The sequence below is a fragment of the Cololabis saira genome, chromosome 14, assembly GCF_033807715.1.
Source record: "Cololabis saira isolate AMF1-May2022 chromosome 14, fColSai1.1, whole genome shotgun sequence".
In the NCBI taxonomy this organism is placed as follows: domain Eukaryota; kingdom Metazoa; phylum Chordata; class Actinopteri; order Beloniformes; family Belonidae; genus Cololabis; species Cololabis saira.
Genome location: NC_084600.1, coordinates 6099185 through 6105184, shown reverse-complemented (window position 1 = coordinate 6105184; position 6000 = coordinate 6099185).

Genomic DNA, 6000 nt, shown 5'->3' with positions numbered 1-6000 from the left:
CTTGATCTCTCCATTGAATGAAGTTAACCATCTTTTTATCATTTTTCACGATGTCTGGGTTGTTCCATATGGGTGTACGGTCACATGGAAAAAGTGAAATTTTAGCTACTTTAAGAAATTCCCACCAAGCTGATAAAGTTGTGCTAATATTAATGCTTTTGAAACATTGATGACGTTTGATACTTTGACTAATAAATGGTAACTCTGAGATTTCTAGTTCGTTGCAAAACACTTGCTCTGAGTCTAGCCATTGACTATCTAAAGGATGATCTTTTGACCATTTTACAATATACTGTAATTTATTGGCAAGGAAGTAATACTGAAAATTAGGTAGCTCTAAACCTCCATATTCTTTAGATTTCTGCAATGTCTTTAAACTAATGCGTGGAGTTTTATTTTTCCACAGAAATTTTGTGAAAAAAAAATAACCTTCTTAACAAAAATAAATCTCCTCTTACACTTATAAGGTGAGCATGAATCAATCTGTTTTATGATGTCAAATTGTATGTATTTATTTACTTTTATTTATTCATTTAATTTTAGTTAGGGTTAAATTTCTAGAAAAGAAAAAAGTCAAATCATACATGAGAGAAACTATTCAGTTTGTGGCAAAATATTTGTACTTGTATGAAACTGAAGATGCATAATGCAAACCTGACATTTACTTTTAGTTCAGTTTGTGGAAAATGGTTGGCCTGGCTTTCTCTTTAAAACTTAAACAGTTATAAAGCATTACAAACTGTAACAATAGGGCAAACACACAGCATTGTTTTGTACTTTGTGTCTTTCAAATAAAAGACCATTTTTTCCAGTCATATGTTCCTCATTCAAGGTTGTAAAAAAAATACTGCTATAATATCGTATCGTTATCGTGACCTCAATATCGTGTATCGTACCGTATCGTGAGATTAGTGTATCGTTACACCCCTAGTAGATTAAGCAGTTAACCTAAATCTGCATTATGCTATGGAACACCTCGATTCTCCCGGCTCCTACGTCAGGATACTGTTCGTATATTTTAGCACCCATTTTACACAATCATTCCTGTGCAGCTGCAGGGGAAGATGTCACTGATGGGGGTGGAATATTCTATCTGCCACTGGATTACAGATTTCCTCACCAGGCAACAGCATGTGTGGTTTGGCCATCACATAACGGATGTCCAGTCCACCAACGTCACATGACCTCAGGGGTATGGTTTTCACTATTTCTCAACTCACTGTCCACCAACGACTGCACTTCCACCAACAATTCCATTAAACTCATTATATACTGTATGCAGATGACACCACCTTGGTCTGCCTTATTAGGGGCAACAACGAGTCCGCTTAGGCAGGAGGTGTCTCATTTGGCTGTATGGTGTGCTGAAAATAATCTGGAGCTCAACTCAAAAAAGCCAGTAGAAATGCACTGAGCCCCCTCCCCCTCTATGACCTCTAACCATCAATAGGTCTATTGTGAAGGTTGTGGAGTCATTCAAATTCCTAGGCACAACAGTATCAAATAACCTCACATGGGAGGAAAACACTACCTCAACCATTAAGAGGGCTCTCAGTGAAATGTTCTCTCTAAGGCAGCTATGGAAACTGAACGTCTCCAGCTCTGTTCAGTCCAGCTTTTACAGAGCCACGGCGGAAAGCCTTCTGACTTCATCCATCACGGTGTGGTTTGCCTCAGCATCTGCCCTTAGGGCTGCAATGTATAGTGCACACTGCAGAGAGGCTGATTGGACAGAGACAGCTGTCTGTCAGTGCCCTGTATGAGGCCCGGGACAGGAAAAGGGCAGGCTAAATTGTTGCTGATGAATCCCATCCTGCAAACTTTGAGCTGCTCCCCTCTGGAAGGCGGTACAGGGCCATCACGACAACGACCACAAGCCGCCTGAATAGCTTTTTCCCTAAGGCTATTTCTCCTTTAAATAATTGACTTCCCCCTCATCCTTGGGGAGTCTGAACTGGATTATTTTAAATAGGTGACAATTCTCTTATTTATGAATCAGTTTTAGTAGCATGTCTAAATGGTAGCTATGCACATTTTACTATTTTACTGTTTACTCATTTCATTTTGTGTTTAGCACTGGATGCTAAGTAAAATTCCTGTGTGTCCATTGATGCATTTGGCGAATAAAGTGATTCTGATTCTGATCCAGTAGGGGTGGCTGCTCAGCCAAAAGCCACAGTGAACAAATGGGTCTTGAGACTTGTTTTAAAAATGGAAAGGCTTTGGCAGACCACACACATGCGTTCTACAGCGTGGGAGCCAAAACTGCAAAGCTTGGGCTCCGCTGGTCGTCATGAGGGATCTAGGAATGTCCAGGACCATCTGGTCAGCTGACCTAAGGGCTCTGGAGGGTCGATGCACCTTAACAAGGTCAGATAAATAATCTGCGTCCAGTCCATTCAAAGACTTAAAGAATCAATCCAGTACCAAGCCAGTGGAGTGGAAAGCACCAGTGTTCTGTGTTCAGAGACGAGCTGCTGCGTTCTGAACAAGCTGCAGACGGTTGACTTCAGGCTGGCCAATGCCGACGTACAGGCAGGAAAAGTAATCCAAGTGCAATGGAATAAAAGCACGGATAACTTTTGCCATAACATTTTTTTTTCTTTCTAAATCTTCCAAGCCAATTGTGCTTGGTCTGGTTCTGCTGCACTTTTTCTTTTTTTTTTTTCTTCAACATACAGTCGTTTTTGTTTTCTCCTGTTGCCTGGTCCTTATTTGGGATGATATTACAACAGAGTAAAGATTCAGTGCAAGCTATTAGGTGGCCATGCACATTTTTTACATTGGCATTGTATGAATTTTGGAGCTGGACTTCATTGTTATTCAGTTAAACCATCTCATTCCAATAAATGGGACTTAACTGGAATAAATTGGTCTTAATTTGATTCTTCTTTTAGCCTCTTATGCTTCATCATTAGAAAATATGGAGTAATTATTTTAATTCTATGATTTTAAAACATAGTAAATGGTCTACTACACTACTTGGCATCTATAACCTTAATGCTTGACCTCCATGAGAGTCTAACACCAAATATGATTGAATACTTACTTTCCTATGCCTGTAGAATTATTAAACTTACACTCCATGACTCTTATTAAGTACGGTTTTGGTCAGGACAGCAGCCACATTCCCCTTCAGAGAGAGTCAAGTCATGGAGAGCCACATCACTTAATTCACAGGCTCATCTTTAATTCAACTGGAAGGCACTTCACCAGACATGAATGTGAGATCTGGAGATTCTGACGGAGCGCTCGGCAGGAGGCGGTGTAGTAATCCTGAGCTCTGTGGTTGAGCGTGTAATCGGGGTGGCAGTGAGTGCCACCATGAGTGAGCTACATAGAGAATGAGAACTGATGCCAGTTCAGTGCCGCAACAGCGGGCTGAACTCATGCAGTGATTGGCCCTGTATGTGGTGCGAAGAGGGACGGGATCAGACTGACAGGCCTGACTGAGCCTGGCAACACTGTGTCATCTTTAAGAGTTCTTTGGTTAATGGGTTAGTAAGAAGGTGCGTTTGGCCGTTACAACAAAATAAATCAGTCGTTCTTTTAGCTCTTCACCAGTGTATTGGAAACGTATGAGGATCTTTACCTGCTAATGGTATATTAGCTCACTGGATAGACGCCATCTGCATCTGTCTGCTGGTTGATGTTAAGCAGATAGAAATTAATGTTCTTTTTGAAGGTTATCACTTAAAACAACCTCCTGCTGTGCCCATATGCTCATCATCTCTCCCTGTGAGGAGACGGGTGAGAGCAAATACAAGACCCACAAAACAACAACCTTAAGCAGAAGCTGAGTAGAGCTGAGATGAAATACCAGCGCAGGATTTTATTGTGAACGGAGACTTTCACATGCATGTATGCATATCATCCATTTTGTTGGGTGTAATTTTCTGTATTTCTTAATGAGTGCGACTTTTGCTGTACTAAAAGAAAGAAGAAAGCAATTAAACATGTGCATGCAAAAAGCTTTATTTATCATGGGAAAATTAAAAGAAATCAGTCATAAAATCGTGGAGCTCCACAAATCTGGTTCATCTATGGGTGCAATTTCCAGATGTTTGAAGGTGCCACGGTCATCTGTTCAAAAAAAATCTGTGTCCCAGAGATGAACATGCTTTGGTCGGACATGTGCAAATCTACCCCAGAACAAAAGCTAAAGACCTTGTGAAGATGCTGGATGAAGCTGCTAAGAAAGACTCATTATTCACAGTGAAACGAGTCCTGCACTGACATGGGCTGAAAGAAGCCATTAGCCAAAGAAACATAAAAAAGCCACATTACAGTTTGCAAAAAGACACCAAGACAAATACCTTAAAGGTATAGTCTGTGATCGTATTCAAAAACATTTATTGTTATACTGGGTGAAATGGTCCTTCCATCCTGAGAGTAGCCAGTGAATAATGTGTTCAGAAAAAGGAAAGAAAAAAATCCGACCTCTCTGACAGCTTTAATCCTGTAAAAACTCTGACCAATCTGTTTTTTGCGCACCAAATGGCATGGATTGGTCAGAGGACCAGAGGATTGGCAGGGGGGAAAGAACCAATCAGATGCCTTCATTTTAAGTCCCGCCCACGCCCCCCTCTGTCCCATGCACGCACTCGTCACGTCTCTCTGCTTCCAGCCTGCACTCTGCTTCCAGCAGCCTCCAGCCCCCGTGTCCACTTCCCACGGGTCGTCCTCGGCTCAGAGTGTCCCAGTGTAACCCCCCACCCCCCCCGCTCCTCCAGACCGACTGGCAACCGCGGCCTGACATCGGAGGGCCCCCGCCGCTCCCGGCTTCACCGCCGGCTCGCGGTCGGGCGGTCACGTCAAATGTAACGGCTCGCCCTGCTAAAAAGGATAAAAAAAGAAAGCCAAAGTGCGATTCTGCAGCGCAGGTTGTCCACTACTGGGGGTTCTGCCACGGACCCCCAGTATGCGCGTTCCCCAAAGTTTGTGGGGGCGTGGCTTTGGACGGAGCGCTGACAGGAGGAGGAGGAGGGGGTGGGGCTTAGAGGAGGTGCCACTTTCAAATCTTGCTAGCTCTCCAAAATCAGGGACTATGCCTTTAACTTCTGGAGACATGTCCTGTGGTCTGATGGAACTAAAGTGGAGCTGGCTGGCCATAATGACCGACATTTGGAGGAAAAAGGGGGAAGCTTGTAGACCTGAGAACCCCATACCAACTGTAAAGCACAGAAGTGGCAGCAGCATCATGTTGTGGGGATGTTTCACTCCAGCAGGGACTGGAGCTCTTCATAAAATAGACAGCATTGGGAAGAAAGAACTTTACATGGAAATATTGAGCCAGGAAGCTAAAACTTGGGCGCAAATGGGTTTTCCAAATGGACGATGACCTTAAAGGAGCTTGAGGCTCCTTTTAAGAAATGAGACTCTCTAGCGCCACCCTTCACCACGACGGCCGTTGGGGGTACTGCAGCCAACAGTGAAGCCGGCACGGGAGAACGGGGAGAACGTGCATGCAGCGTCATGTGACGTCACATCCGCAGCCCAGCGCGGGAAATTCGGGACCAAATTGCAGCACATTTTGCAGCACACAGCCTGTTCAAGGCAAAGGAGAGATACACTAGAGGGCTCATTCTTTTGGGTTTGGAACGCTTCATCTGACATTATTTCTAGAAAACTTAAAATGTATACAGATTTTTTTCATAAATCCTGCCACAATCCGGCCTCAAGCTCCTTTAAGCAAACTGGCAACATACTGTAGTTACAAAGTGGCTTGAGGACAACAAGGTGAATGTCTTGGAATGGCCTTCACAAAGCCCTGATCTGAATCCCATGGAAAATCTTTGGATGAAAATAATGAATTAATGTTGGTAATCCTGACTGACCTGAAACAGGAGAGGTTTAGTCTTCAGACAGTAAGACAAAAAATGTTATTTGTCTTTTTGGAAAGTATATGTAAACTTCTGATTTCAACTGTATGTGTGTGTTTATATATGTATATATGTATATATATATATATATATATATATATATATATACATTCACACA